This window comes from Mus caroli, unplaced genomic scaffold (genome assembly GCF_978045245.1).
Source record: "Mus caroli unplaced genomic scaffold, Mus_caroli_1 scaffold_10, whole genome shotgun sequence".
In the NCBI taxonomy this organism is placed as follows: Eukaryota; Metazoa; Chordata; class Mammalia; order Rodentia; family Muridae; genus Mus; species Mus caroli.
Window position 1 is genome coordinate 91,408,098 of NW_028227265.1, and position 16,121 is coordinate 91,424,218.

The following is a 16,121-nucleotide window of genomic DNA, read 5'->3' on the forward strand; positions in this document are numbered from 1 at the left end:
CTACTGGAACGACTCACCCGCAAGATATTAATCAAGGATGGTGTGGAAGATGCTGACCTCCCGAGGACTGCTCCTGATTCTGACAATGCTGAACTTGTCTCAGGTTCCTAGTATGATGGGTGAACAGAGATGGGCCTTTCTTTCGGCTTTCCCTAAACCAATGCCAGTTCGCCATAATGTTATAGTTTTTCCAAAATTCTTTATTACTAATAAAAAACTGGATTTACCATATTTGCCATTTGACCCTTTACGGGTCCTGTTAGGAGAAAATCGCTCCCTCCAAGAACAGGGTTCCCTATGTTTTCAATTATCTCAAAAGGGGGACTGTATTCAGCTCAGTATCCGTATGTTAGGATCATTTAAGGATAGTGGGACTGTAAATCTCACCCAAACCCGAGGAAAAGGAAATAATAGTATTATTCATGTTACATGGTTATGGTGGCAATCGACAGTCTGGCTAAACGGTACATTGCCGTCTCCCAATTGGAATGAGACAGAGCGTCCCCATCAACCCAGAATTGCACCTCATTGTGGTGGAGAGGATGTAGGGGAGTTGCCGCCATGGTCAGACTGTCAGTCGTCTGTAGCCAGATGGATTGATGAGCACAAATATTTTACCTTCTCCCCCAATATGTTGTTTGGGCATGAAGAAGAGTTTGTAATGAGAATGGGCCTCTTCTTGCAGGACCGCAGAATGAGCCCTTACCGCAAATGGCTACTTTGTGGGATTAATGGAAGCTGTACAGATCTTAATCCCCTTGTTTTCTTAAAAGGAGGTGCCGTGGGAAAGGCCATTTACACTGGTCTCTCCAATTATACCCTGATTGGGGCATATGGACCAACAAAATAATATATAATTCATACTGAAGAGATCTCTGGTTTAAATAAGACACAGATTAATCAAACCAGCTATATATCAACTCCAGTATGTGTCTATCCTCCCTTTTTGTTTATTTTGTCTAATGATTCATTTGGAAACTGTGTAAATGATTCCTGTTGGATTTCTCAATGTTGGGATGCAACAAAGGACACCCGTGCCATGGTGGCCCGGATCCCACGTTGGATCCCTGTTCCGGTGGAAACACCCTCCACCTTATCCCTGTTTCGACAAAAAAGAGATTTTGGCATTACTGCTGCCGTGATCATAGCAATTTCAGCCAGTGCAGCTGCTGCTACAGCTGCAGGGTTCGCTATGGCTAGTATGGTCCAAACAGGCACAAAATTAAATCAGCTTTCAGTCGACCTGACTGATGCTATCAATGTCCAAACTTCTGCTAGTGCCTAGTTGAAGGGAGGGCTGATGATTTTGAATCAGCGCCTTGATCTGGTTGAGGAACAGATAGGTGTCCTATACCTTTTGGCCCAGTTGGGTTGTGAAAGAAAATTGGGCGCTCTGTGTATTACCAGTGTCCAATATGAAAATTTTACTCGTGCAGCTAATCTGTCTAGACAGCTCTCCTTGTATCTTGCAGAAAATTGTTCCGAAGTGTTCGATGAGACTCTTGAGGCCCTGAGGGCGGCAGGTTTAAGGATCAACTTGACGCGAGTGGACCTGTCATTGACAGAGGGCCTCTCCTCTTGGATTTCATCTGCATTTTCTTATTTTAAGGAATGGGTGGGGGTAGTTTTATTTGGTGCTGCCATCTGCTGTGGGCTTGTTTTCATGCTCTGGTTGGTTTGCAAGCTCAGAGCCCAACAAACACGTGACAAGGTCGACATTGCTCAAGCACTTGCGGCCATTGAACAAGGGGCCTCCCCGGAAATCTGGTTATCTATGCTCAAGAATTAGTCGGCATTTGAGTTCTTCATTTTTTGGCTGGCCTCTTTTGTAGAGTTTGCCTTAGGTCATTTAGTAGTTACTGTCACATAGCACTGCGGTATCCAGGGACAGGCAACTTTCCTCATGCACAGATCAAATTAAGACACGGGGCCCGGTGGCGATAGGGTTACCCTATGACGGGAAAGGCTGTGACATTAGAGGAACGACCTAAGACAGGAGCCACAGCTGATGGACATAATTGCACAGACCTAGTCCAGCCTCATTTTAATAAAACAAAAAGGGGAAGATGTGGAGAGCTGTGAGCAATCGCCATTACAAGATGGCGCCGGCTTCCACTGTGCCTAACTGGTAAACAAGCAATGTGCGCAGGTGCAAGAGTGAATTCGTGCCAAGTCACTGCCCATCCCGAGGTGTAGCAATGAGGCGATGGGCAAGCAACAAATCAGGTGCTGACATGTCACTCCAAGGTGTATATAAGCAGCACCATTTTCCGGGGTTCGGGGTCTTCCTCCTAATGAAGCAATAAAGCTTTGCTGCAGAAGAATCCAGTTGTCTGAGTGTGTTCTTGCTGGCGAGAAATTAGCTCGGGACATACTACCTAGTTTTAAGTCCTACATATATTTTGTACATATCAAAGACATATTTTAAGTCAACTAAGACTTTTCTAGTAATTTGTGAATCCTTATATTGTTGAAGCTCAGTTCTTCTGAATAAAAGTGAATTACTGATTAAAAAAGTAGTCTTTTTAGAATTTGCATGTTTTCATTGTGTTATTAATAATTAGTTGCACATTTGTAGCAAAATTGAGAGGAGAGTACTTGGTATTTTCTATAAGGTCTGACCCTGATACCTGCATAACTAACTTGCTATATGTGTTACTGGAAAATGATACATTTGTGATAATTTGTGAACCTATATTACACATTGTAGCCATGCAAACTTCATAATTATCACAAGGTATCACTTATAGTGGTATATTGTCTAAGGGTTTCCACCGATCTGTGTTGACATGTGTTCATCAATATCATGTCACATGGAATACTTTCTCTCATTAGCCCTTAAAATCTTCTTTACTCCACCCATCCATCTGCTTCTTAGTGACCTTCATTTCTGTCACATAACCCTTTGGAAATCTTTTTGGTGATCCCTTACTTTACCTGTTTCAGATTACGCTTGATGGGACAAAATTAACCTCTATGTTTTATTTATTATCTTTTTTTCCATATAGGCTTCACTTTATCTCTTCTCTAAGCACTTTTTTTTTTTTTGCTTTTAAAACTATTTCAATGTGTGTGTGTGTGTGTGTGTGTGTGTGTGTGTGTGTGTGTGTAGGTGAGAGGTCAAACTCAGATGCCATTACCCAAGAGCAGTTTACTTTGTCTTTTGAGTTTGCAATCCTACCACCAATGGGGAAGGGTTTTCTTTTCTTCACATCCTCACCAGCATGTAGTGTTGCTGGATATTTTGATCGTAGTCATTTTTATGTGTGTAAGGTGGAATTTCAGAGTTGTTTTGATTTGCATTTCTTTAACAACTAAGGATGTAGAACATTCCTTAAAATGTTATGAGATATTCTAGATTCCTCTGTTGGGAATTCTCTGTTTAGCTCTGTACCCCATTTTTAAATTAGATAATTTGGTGTTTTTGAGTCAAACATCTTGAACTCTTAATGTATTTTGAATATTAGCTCTCTGTTAGAAATAGAGTTAGTGAAGATCTTTCCCCAATATGTAGGCTGCTGTTTTTGTCTGATTAACAGAGTCTTTTGCCTTACTGAAGCTTTTCAGTTTCAAAAGGTCCCATTTGTCAATTGTTGATCTTAGAGCCTGAAACATTAGTGTTTGGTTAAGGAAAATTTCCCCTGTGCCAATCCGTTCAAAGCTATTTGTCACTTTCTCTTTTATTAGATTCAATGTATCTGTTTTTATGTTGAAGTCCTTGATCTTATTGGACTCCAGCTTTGTATAAGGTGATAAATTCGGGCCAATTTGTATTCTTCTACATGTAGACTGCCAGTTAGACCAGCACTATTTGTTGAAGTTGCCTTCTTTTTTTTTCACTGTATGGTTTTAGCTTCGTTGAAAAAAATCAAATGTCTGTAGGTGTGTTTGTTTATTTCTGGGTCTTCAAGTCTATTCCATTGACCAACCTGTCTGTCTCTGTACCAACACAATGTGGTTTTTTATCACTATTGCTTTGTAGTACAACTTGAGGTCAGGGATGATTACCCCAGAAGTTCTTTTATTGCTTAGAATTCTTTGGATATCCTGTTTTGCTTGTCTTTTCTTCTTCTTCTTCTTCTTCTTCTTCTTCTTCTTCTTCTTCTTCTTCTTCTTCTTCTTCTTCTTCTTCTTCTTCTTCTTGGTTTTCCATATGAAGTTGAGAATTTCTCTTTCAATCTCTATAAAAATTGTGTTGGAATTTTGATGGGAATTGCTTTGAATCTGCAGATGGTTATGAGTAAGTTGGCCCTCTTCACTGTGTTTATCCTACTGATCCATGAGTATGGGAGGTCTTTCCATCTTCTGAGGTCTTATTCAATTTCTAATACACTTCATATCCAATATCAATGATTGCTATTTTGGTATGAAGTTATTTTATGTTGCCCTATTCAATATTCTATTCAAGATATTGTGTTTAAAATATATGAACAAAAGCAGACACCATGGCAATTTAAGTTTTGAATGACTCTTCATACTGTGCCAATTCTATATAATGGCCTTCCTCAAAGGGAAATACTTATTAATAAGTTACAGATATAGCATTTTATAAACAGATCATTCAGCTACCAAATACAACTAATAGAAATGAGAATTGATTGGAGAGAAGTTTTTCCTAGTTGGAGTAGATTTATAGCAGTGGGAATAGTCTAAGGATAAAATCTAGAGAAATAGTTTCAAACAAAGGCAAGAAGTTTTGACAAGAGTTTTAATGATGGAGCATAAAGGACAATCATGTAGTAATTTCAATTGAGATTAGAGATGCACAGAAATAATTCATATTCATGGAAAACTCTACACATTAACTTCTATGTGTATTGAATATATGAAACTGATGATATATTCAGAGATTTGAATTTTTAGTATAAAATATGAAAAACTTGTTTGAATTGTACATATAAAAGAATTTCATAAGTAGCACATATCAGCTTTGGATTGGATTTTCAAACATATAAAGAAGAGCAACATGAGCCTAGAAATTACACAGAAAGTAGACAGGAAACTGGGCAGGAGAATCTAGAAAGGTAGGAATAAACTAGGTGTCTAAGAAGAAAGGTTAAAGACAAGAGCAGCAACAGGATTGCAGTCAGGCACACACAAATTTATTTGTGGAACCAAATCAAACCAGAGCTAATCTAAAAATAACAAAGTAGAATTTATACACTCAAGTTTAAGAATAGCTGTGATTGAAATATTTGGGAACAAAGATTTTTGGTAGTGAATGCAACTGATTGCAGTATAGAAAGTTCAGCTATGCAAGTTCTATGTTGTCTTGCGTATATTGCAGTATTATCTTGTTCTTTTTTAATCTGGGAAGGATATATTTTCATGAGCTATCAATTAATATTTATACCATGAAGTTGTCTATTTCTAGACATTTTTTAGATAGGAGTGAGAGACAGATATAGGATGAAAACATTTAAAAATATCAAGGACAGGACAAAGTGTATGATTTGACAGCTTGGGGAAATGTGTTAGATGAATAATATAATGGGAAGCTACCAGAAACTTCTAAAGAATGGCTGCTGAGGTCTGATATGATGTAAAATAAAACTCAGTATTTGCTATGCACTATAGCTTAGAATAGGCATGTGCCTAAGGGTTCATGTATTGCAGGCTAAGTCCCCTGGAAATTCTGTTGCTGTTGTTATTGAAAATATATTCTTCTCTCCTACACCAAATCCCAAACACAGCTTCTCCTCTCTGTACCCCTCCTAGGTTCCTCAACCTCCCCTCATCCTAAGGTCCACTCCCCTTCTCTCTCCTCCCCAGAAAAGAGCAGGCCTCTTAAAAGATAACAGTCAACTAGGACAAAATATGACACAATAAGACAAGGTGAATACCATCAGATTAAGGTTGGGCAAAGCAAGCTGATAGAAGGAAAGGAGTGTCAAGAGCTAGCAAAAGAATAAGAGATACAGTCACTCCGTCTGTTAGGACTCTCACAAGAATACCAAACTAGCAGCCAAAACATATATACAGAGGATCTGGTGGAGATCCAAGCAGGCCCTATGCTTGCCATTTCATTGACTGTGAGATTATATGAAATCTGTTTAGCTGATTCTGTGGGCCATATTCTCTTGATGTACTCCATCTTCTCTGACTCTTTTCCTTTTGACAGTAAAAATAATAACAGCTGTTTATTGAATACCCAAGGATTGTTTTGTGTGAAAAACCACATCATTTCTAATTTCAAATCAAACAACTGTGACGCTCCCTCTGTGGAGTTTCCCAATCTCCTAGGTGAGGAACCCACTGAAGACCTCCAATTTAGACTCTCTTGGCATAATGTCTGGCTGTGGGTTTCTGCACGTTCTCCCATCTTCTGCTGAAGGAAGACTTTGGTGATGACTGGACACCTATCTATGACTGAAGCAGAATATCATCAGGAATCATTTTGCTGATTTCTTTTCTTATTTTTGTCAGTTCATGTTTGGTTCTGCCCTAGGGCTCTGGGCTATCCAGTCTCTGGTTCCTGGCAATCTGTGTAGTGGAAGGCATAGACTCTCACTCATAGCAGGGACCTCAAGATAAACCAAATATTGGTTAGCCACTCCCTGTAGTTCTGTGTCATCATTGCCACAGGACATTAAGGCATGGCAGATTGTAGGTGAAGGTTTGTTGTGACTGTGTTGATATACTCTTTCCATAGCCTGCAGAGTATCTTCCCAAGCCAAAGAGACTGGAATGTAGAAGTTAAGACTTCAAGCCCACACTAGCTCAACCCTTCTACAGGAGCTGGAACCTTTCAGGGGTAGAGTTTTGTGGAAGGAAGTGATGTTCTTGAGAACATTTTTTGGAAGGGGCTATTGGGGAACAATATTGCTATTTGTGGCCTTAGTTTACCAGCCTCCAAGAGTTGAACATCCACCACCATTATATCATCCTGTGAGGATGAGCTGTTTGCCTGTAGAGAAGTATGAGATAATTTTGTTGAGTGTAACTTAAAGCTAAAAGATGAAGTCTTGTAAGAAATTATAGGAACGCTCAATTAAAATGAAGACTTGCATTGGATTTGAGATAGAATCAGGTGGTGATACAAATAAATCAATTTTGAAGGGGATGGAGGTTAACAATCCAACAAACATAATGGGAAAAAACAGTTATACTGAGTGTACCAGAACAACATTATAAACTTGTGCCACAGAATTGAGAAGCAACACAGACTCATTTAATAAAAATTTTAAGGACATATTAGGTCTACCAACTATGTCTACCAAAGTAGCCCCTGGATCTGGGTGTAATATCATTAACCACTGGTTTTTCTCTTCCTCTGGGAGAAGTTAGATTATCAGAGAGGCTGAGGAGGCAAAGATGTGAGTGACACCCTAATTTCTAAAGCTTGGCTGGGAAGGGGAAATTGAAAATGATTGATGGTTTTCAAAATTTTGTGTGTTCAAAGAAAAGGTGATTTGATAAATTTACAAAAGCATTAACAATATAAAAACACAATAGAGTAAGAAAACTCACTTTGAAGAGTAAAGGAGAGAGGCAGAGAGCTTCTGGGACAGGCGGGAGCCACAGAGCCACTGAGGCAGCACCCTTTTGGGGCCACAGTCATCCTGCACCCTCCCAGCCGGAGGACAGAAGTCCGCCCTGCAGGGAGCGCCATCTTGGATCCGGGACTCCGCCGAACTTAGTCTGCACAGGTGAGAGTGAGGACCACAGAGGCAGACAGCTTCTGGGACAGGCTGGAGCCACAGAGCCGCTGAGGCATCACCCTTTTGGAGCCACAGATATCCTGCACCCTCCCAGCTGGAAGAGAGTGGTCTGCCCTGCACAGGAGCCCTCTGCCTCAGGAGCAGGGAGCACATCTTGGATCCAGGACTCCACCGAACTTAGGAACTTAGTCTGCACAGGTGAGAGTGTGCACCACAGAAGCTGACAGCTTCTGTGACCTGCCAAAGCAACACAGCATCTGGGAAAGGTCCTGTTTTCGGCCTTCTTCTTCGGCCAGGAGGAGGTCCAAACACCAGATATCTGTACACCTTCCCTTAAAGAGGAAAGCTTGTCAGCAGAGAGTGCTCTAACCACTGAAACTCAGAGGAGAGAGCCTGTCTCCGAGGTCTGCTGACAGACGGTACTCAGAATCACCAGAAGAACAACCTCTGAACAGAGACAACTATAACAACTCCAGAGATTACCAGATGGCGAGAGGTAAACGTAAGAATCTTACTAACAGAAACCAAGACCACTCACCATCATCAGAACCCAGCACTCCCTCTTCGCCCAGTCCAGGGCACCCCAACACACCTGAAAAGCTAGACCTGGATTTAAAAGCATATCTCATGATGATGGTAGAGGACATCAAGAAGGACGTTAATAACTCACTTAAAGAACTACAGGAGAACATGGCTAAAGAGTTACAAGTCCTTAAAGAAAAACAGGAAAACACATCCAATCAGATGATGGAAATGAACAAAACCATACTAGACCTAAAAAGGGAAGTAGACACAATAAAGAAAACCCAAAATGAGGCAACACTGGAGATAGAAACCCTAGGAAAGAAATCTGGAACCATAGATTCGAGCATCAGCAACAGAATACAAGAGTTGGAAGAGAGAATCTCAGGTGCAGAAGATTGCATAGAGAACATCAGGACAACAATCAAGGAAAATGGAAAATGCAAAAAGATCCTAACTCAAAACATCCAGGAAATACAGGACACAATGAGAAGACCAAACCTACGTATGATAGGAGTGGATGAGAATGAAGATTTTCAACTCAAAGGACCAGAAAACATCTTCAACAAAATTATAGAAGAAAACTTCCCAAATCTAAAGAAAGAGATGCCCATGAACATACAAGAAGCCTACAGAACTCCAAATAGGCTGGACCAGAAAAGAAATACCTCCCGACACATAATAATCAGAACAACAAATGCACTAAATAAAGATAGAATACTAAAAGCAGTAAGAGAAAAAGGCCAAGTAACATATAAAGGCAAGCCTATCAGAATTACACCAGATTATTCACCAGAGACTATGAAAGCCAGAAGATCCTGGACAGATGTTATACAGACACTAAAAGAACACAAATTCCAGCCCAGGCTACTATACCCAGCCAAACTCTCAATTAACATAGATGGAGAAAGCAAAGTATTCCACGACAAAACCAAATTCACACATTATCTCTCCACGATTCCAGCCCTTCAAAGGATAATAACAGAAAAAAAACCAATACAAGGACGGGAACCACGCCCTAGAAACAACAAGAAGGTAATCCCTCAACAAACCTAAAAGAAGACAGCCACAAGAACAGAATGCCAACTTTAACAACAAAAATAACAGGAAACAACAATTACTTTTCCTTAATATCTCTTAATATCAATGGACTCAACTCCCCGATAAAAAGACATAGACTAACAAACTGGCTACACAAACAAGACTCAACATTTTGCTGCTTACAGGAAACTCATCTCAGAGAAAAAGATAGACACTACCTCAGAATGAAAGGCTGGAAAACAATTTTCCAAGCAAATGGTAGGAAGAAACAAGCTGGAGTAGCCATTCTAATATCTGATAAGATTGACTTCCAACCCAAAGTCATCAAAAAAGACAGGGAGGGGCACTTCATACTCATCAAAGGTAAAATCCTCCAAGAGGAACTATCAATCCTGAATATCTATGCTCCAAATACAAAGGCAGCCACATTCATTAAAGAAACTTTAGTAAATCTCAAAGCACACATTGCACCTCATACAATAATAGTGGGAGACTTCAACACACCACTTTCACCAATGGACAGATCATGGAAACAGAAACTAAACAGGGACACAGTGAAACTAACAGAAGTTATGAATCAAATGGATCTGGCAGATATCTACAGAACATTTTACCCTAAAACAAAAGGATATACCTTCTTCTCAGCACCTCATGGTACCTTCACCAAAATTGACCACGTTATTGGTCACAAAACAGGCTTCAACAGATATAAAAATATTGAAATTGTCCCATGCATCCTATCAGATCACCATGGACTAAGGCTGATCCTCAATAACAAAATAAATAATAGAAAGCCAACATTCACGTGGAAACTGACCAACACTCTTCTCAATGATACCTTGGTCATGGAAGGAATAAAGAAAGAAATTAAGGACTTTTTAGAGTTCAATGAAAATGAAGCCACAACATACCCAAACTTATGGGACGCAATGAAAGCATTTCTAAGAGGAAAACTCATAGCTCTGAGTGCCTCCAAAAAGAAACTAGAGAGAGCACACATTAGCAGCTTGACAACACACCTAAAAGCACTAGAACAAAAGGAAGCAAATTCACCCAAGAGGAGTAGACAGCAGGAAATAATCAAACTCAGTGGCGAAATCAATCAAGTGGAAACAAGAAGAACTATTCAAAGAATAAACCAATCAAGGAGCTGGTTCTTTGAGAAAATCAACAAGTTAGATAAACCCTTAGCCAGACTCACTAGAGGGCACAGGGAAAACATTCTAATTAACAAAATCAGAAATGAAAAAGGAGACATAACAACAGATCCTGAAGACATCCAAAACACCATCAGATCCTTCTACAAAAGGCTATACTCAACAAAACTGGAGAACCTGGATGAAATGGAGAAGTTCCTAGACAGATACCAGGTACCAAAGTTGAATCAAGATCAGGTTAATGATCTAAACAGCCCTATATCCCCCAAATTAATGGAAGCAGTCATTAATAGTCTCCCAACGAAAAAAAGCCCAGGACCAGATGGGTTTAGTGCAGAGTTCTATCAGACCTTCAAAGAAGATCTAATCCCAGTTCTTCACAAACTATTCCACAAAATAGAAACAGAAGGTACTCTACCCAACTCATTCTATGAAGCCACAATTACTCTGATACCTAAACCACAAAAAGACCCAACAAAGACATAAAACTTCAGACCAATATCCCTTATGAATACTGATGCAAAAATCCTCAATAAACTTCCTGCTAACCGAATCCAAGAACACATCAAAACTATCATCCATCCTGACCAAGTAGGTTTCATCCCAGGGATGCAGGGATGGTTCAATATACGGAAATCCATCAACGTAATCCAGTATATAAACAAACTCAAAGACAAAACCACATGGTCATCTCGTTAGATGCAGAAAAAACATTTGACAAGATCCAACACCCATTCATGATAAAAGTCTTGGAAAGATCAGGAATTCAAGGCCCATACCTAAACATGATAAAAGCAATCTACAGCAAACCAGTAGGCAACATCAAAGTAAATGGTGAGAAGCTTGAAGCAATCCCACTAAAATCAGGGACTAGACAAGGCTGTTCACTTTCTCCATACCTATTCAACATTGTACTTGAAGTCCTAGCCAGAGCAATTCGACAACAATAGGAGATCAAAGGGATACAAATTGGAAAAGATGAAGTCAAAATATCACTTTTTGCAGATGATATGATAGTATATATAAGTGACCCTAAAAATTCCACCAGAGAATTCCTAAACCTGATAAACAGCTTCGGTGAAGTAGCTGGATATAAAATTAACTCAAACAAATCAATGGCCTTTCTCTACACAAAGAATAAACAGGCTGAGAAAGAAATTAGTGAAACAACACCCTTCTCAATAGTCACAAATAATATAAAATATCTTGGCGTGACTCTAACTAAGGAAGTGAAAGATCTGTATAATAAAAACTTCAAGTCTCTGAAGAAAGAAATTATAGAAGATCTCAGAAGATGGAAAGATCTCCCATGCTCATGGATTGGCAGGATCAACATTGTAAAAATGGCTATCTTGCCAAAAGCAATCTACAGATTCAATGCAATCCCCATCAAAATTCCAACTCAATTCTTCAACGAATTAGAAAGTGCAATCTGCAAATTCATCTGGAATAACAAAAAACCTAGGATAGCAAAAACTCTTCTCAAGGATAAAAGAACCTCTGGTGGAATCACCATGCCGGACCTAAAGCTCTACTACAGAGCAATTGTGATAAAAACGGCGTGGTAGTGGTATAGTGACAGACAAATAGACCAATGGAATAGAATTGAAGACCCAGATATGAACCCACACACCTACGGTCACTTGATCTTCGACAAGGGAGCTAAAACCATCCAGTGGAAGAAAGACAGCATTTTCAACAAATGGTGCTGGCACAACTGGTTGTTATCATGTAGAAGAATCGATCCATTCCTATCTCCTTGTACTAAGGTCAAGTCTAAGTGGATCAAGGAACTTCACATAAAACCAGAGACACTGAAACTTATAGAGGAGAAAGTGGGGAAAAGCCTTGAAGATATGTGCACAGGGGAAAAATTCTTGAATAGAACAGCAATGGCATGTGCTGTAAGATTGAGAATTGACAAGTGGGACCTCATGAAACTGCAAAGCTTCTGCAAGGCAAAAGACACCATCAATAAGATAAAAAAAAACACCAACAGATTGGGAAAGGATCTTTACCTATGCTAAATCAGATAAGGGACTAATATCCAATATATATAAAGAACTCAAGAAGGTGGACTCCAGAAAGTCAAATAACCCCATTAAAAAATGGGGCTCAGAACTGAACAAAGAATTCTCACCTGAGGAATACCGAATGGCAGAGAAGCACCTGAAAAAATGTTCAACATCCTTAATCATCAGGGAAATGCAAATCAAAACAACCTTGAGATTCTACCTCACACCAGTCAGAATGGCTAAGATCAAAAATTCAGGTGACAGCAGATGCTGGCGAGGATGTGGAGAATGAGGAACATTCCTCCATTGTTGGTGGGATTGCAAGCTTGTACAACCACTCTGGAAATCAGTCTGGCGGTTCCTCAGAAAATTGGACATAGTACTACCGGAGGATCCAGCAATACCTCTCCCTGGCATATATCCAGAAGATGTCCCAACCGGTAAGAAGGACACTTGCTCCACTATGTTCATAGCAGCCCTATTTATAATAGCCAGAAGCTGGAAAGAACCCAGATGTCCCTCAACAGAGGAATGGATACAGAAATTATGGTACATTTACACAATGGAGTACTACTCAGCTATTAAAGAGAATGAATTTATGAAATTCCTAGCCAAATGGATGGACCTGGAGGGCATCATCTTGAGTGAGGTAACAAAATCACAAAGGAACTCACACAATATGTATTCACTGATAAGTGGATATTAGCCCAAATCTTAGGATACCCAAGATATAAGATACAATTTGCTAAACGCATGAAAATCAAGAAGAATGAAGACCAAAATGTGGACAATATGCCCCTTCTTAGAATTGGGAACAAAACACCCATGGAAGGAGTTCAGAGATAAAGTTTCGAGCTGTGATGAAAGGATGGACCATCTAGAGACTGCCGTATCCAGGGATCCCTCCCATAATCAGCTTCCAAATGCTGACACCATTGCATACACTAGCAAGATTTTGCTGTAAGGACCCAAATATAGCTGTCTCTTGTGAGACTATGCTGGGGCCTAGCAAACACAGGAGTGGATGCTCACAGTCAGCTATTGGATGTATCACAGGGCTCCCAATGGAGAAGCTAGAGAAAGTACCCAAGGAGCTAAAGGGATCTGCAACCCTATAGTTGGAACAACATGATGAACTAACCAGTACCCCAGAGCTCTTTTCTCTAGCTGCATATGTATCGAAAGATGGCCTAGTCAGCCATCACTGGAAAGAGAGGCCCATTGGACTTGCAAACTATATATGCCCCAATATAGGGGAATGCCCGGGCCAAAAGAATGGGAATGGGTGGGTGGGGAATTGGGGCGCAGTATGGGGGACTTTTGGGATAGCATTGGAAATGTAATTGAGGAAAATATGTAATAAAAAATATTAAAAATTAAAAAAAAGAAGAGTAAAGGAATGCCAAACACAGTAGAGGTAAGAATTAATCCTCAATATCATCTGAGGACCTGAGTCTGACACAGGAGGAAAGGATGTTGTGGCAGTTGTGGCAGTAAGGGAAGCTGCACATGGAGTCAAGATACAGGCTGTGGAAAACATGGATTGCTATGGGCCAAAATGCAAAAGTGGATTGCAGAAACTCATTAAGCAATTTTCAATTGCTGAAGTAAAATTTAAGGTCTTTTAAATTGAAGTAAAAAAAATACCATTGATGCCCATTAAAAATAGTTGAAACAAAAACAAATTTATAAGCTAATCGTGTTATTTTTCTCATTGAATATTGACTTTATTTTTTATTTTTAATTTTTTATTAGGTATTTAATTTACATTTCCAATGCTATCCCAAAAGTCTCCCACCCACTCCCACACCCACTCTCACTTCTTGGCCCTGGTGTTCCCTGTACTGAGGCAGTTAAAGTTTGCACGACCAATGGGCCTCTCTTTCCACTGATAGCCGACTAGGCCATCTTCTACTACATATGCAGCTAGAGACATGAGCTCTGGGGGGTACTGTGTAGTTAATATTGTTGTTCCACCTATAGGGTTGCAGATCCCTTTAGCTCCTTGGTAACTTTATTTAATGACTAATGTGTTCTGGGCAAGAATATTATATATGAGCACATTATTAGTTTCTTGTATATGAATCAATAAATTAAAGTTGAGAATACCTATATTTTCTTATCATTTTTTCTTCCTCAAGAATTTACTCTATTCTGTTACATTTCCCTCCATTGTTCCTTCTGTAAATATGTCACAACAACATGTAATTACATTACTATCACCCTAAAGAAATGCGACTATTGTCTTAGTTCATATAATTCTAAAATTATCTAATGTATCATGTTAGAGTCACCAATCCAGTTTTAGTTATAGGGCACAGTCACCCCATTTCAACATGCAGAAGCACGATAAAGGGGCACAGCAGCAATGTCCAACACTTAAAAGTAGTACTTGGGGAATCCAAATGTCTGCTGGCAACTGGGTCTTATGATGGGGCACGGTCTGGCACATGCTGCTCCTCTGGGCCTTTGCTGTGTCCTGGATGCCTCAGCACTCTTGACTCTGGGCAGCCTCAGTGCAGATATTAGCAGGCATTGGCAGGCACAGCCTTGACATTGGCAAAGGCTGTGTGCAGTAGAGGCACCTTGGGGAAGCTCACTGGTGATTCAAATGGAGGGCGCTGGGGGCCTGGCTACTGACATTGGCAGGAAGGTACTGCAGAGATGCACACGGAGCAAATGACAGACACCGTGCTATTATGCAAACGCTCATCTCTGAGGACCAGTGAGGCATGTCCCTGCCTTCCTCAGGGGAAATAGGGGGAAAACTGAGGTGAATGCTATTAAGCATTTAAGAAGCAGAGACAGAGAATTACACTATGGTTGATATTAAAAGTCTCACTTTATTCCCCATGTAGGATGGATACAAAATGAGAGCTTCATCTTCATAAGCCTAAGGCATCCTTTTCCTAAACTCATATCCATTTGTCATCTCCCACTCTTGCATTTTAAATTCACTTATAAACATATTAGGTTGAATTAGTATTTATACATGTACTTATATTTGTACGTTATGCACAATATAATTATGTAATGGCATGGAATGTGTTAAGTATAGTAATAATAATACAGATAATAGAGGGTACATAAGGCATAAATAAAATAGAATAAGTGATGTGATATTAATATTTCTTTGCAGCAAAACTTAAGTTGTTATCTTTGTTTTGTATATGGATTGTCACATTTACTCTTGCTACAATGATGATAGTTGAAGGTTTCATTGCAAGCCTACCCACTATATTTTAATAATTCATTAAAGAAGTTTTTTCTGAATCATTGTATTTCAGTTTAATAAGTACAGCCCTAGAGGATAGATAGTATCACTATTTTATGGACTGTAGTAACTTAAGAGGATGAGGATCAATAGCTCTATTCACATACCTGGTATGGGAAAGTAGGACTTAAAGCCATTGGCTCTGCTTTTAGTACCAAAATCTACCACCTCCCTGTGAGAATCTGACTTAAATCTTATTATGTTCTGTCTATTTATTTAAGATTTGTCACCTTTGTAGATATAGTCTCATTCTGGTTTCCAAAGTTCTCTGATGGTATCAAAGCTAAAGTCTTTATTGCCCCTTGTGTGTTTTTTATGCTTAGGCTTCACCACATTGGCTAGAGCACACAGTGGTCTGAAAACGAGTGTCTGGAACAATTTGTTTTTCTCATTCTAACCACTCTGCTTCTGAACTAATGGGTTGTGTAACTATAATGAAATGTTCCCATTA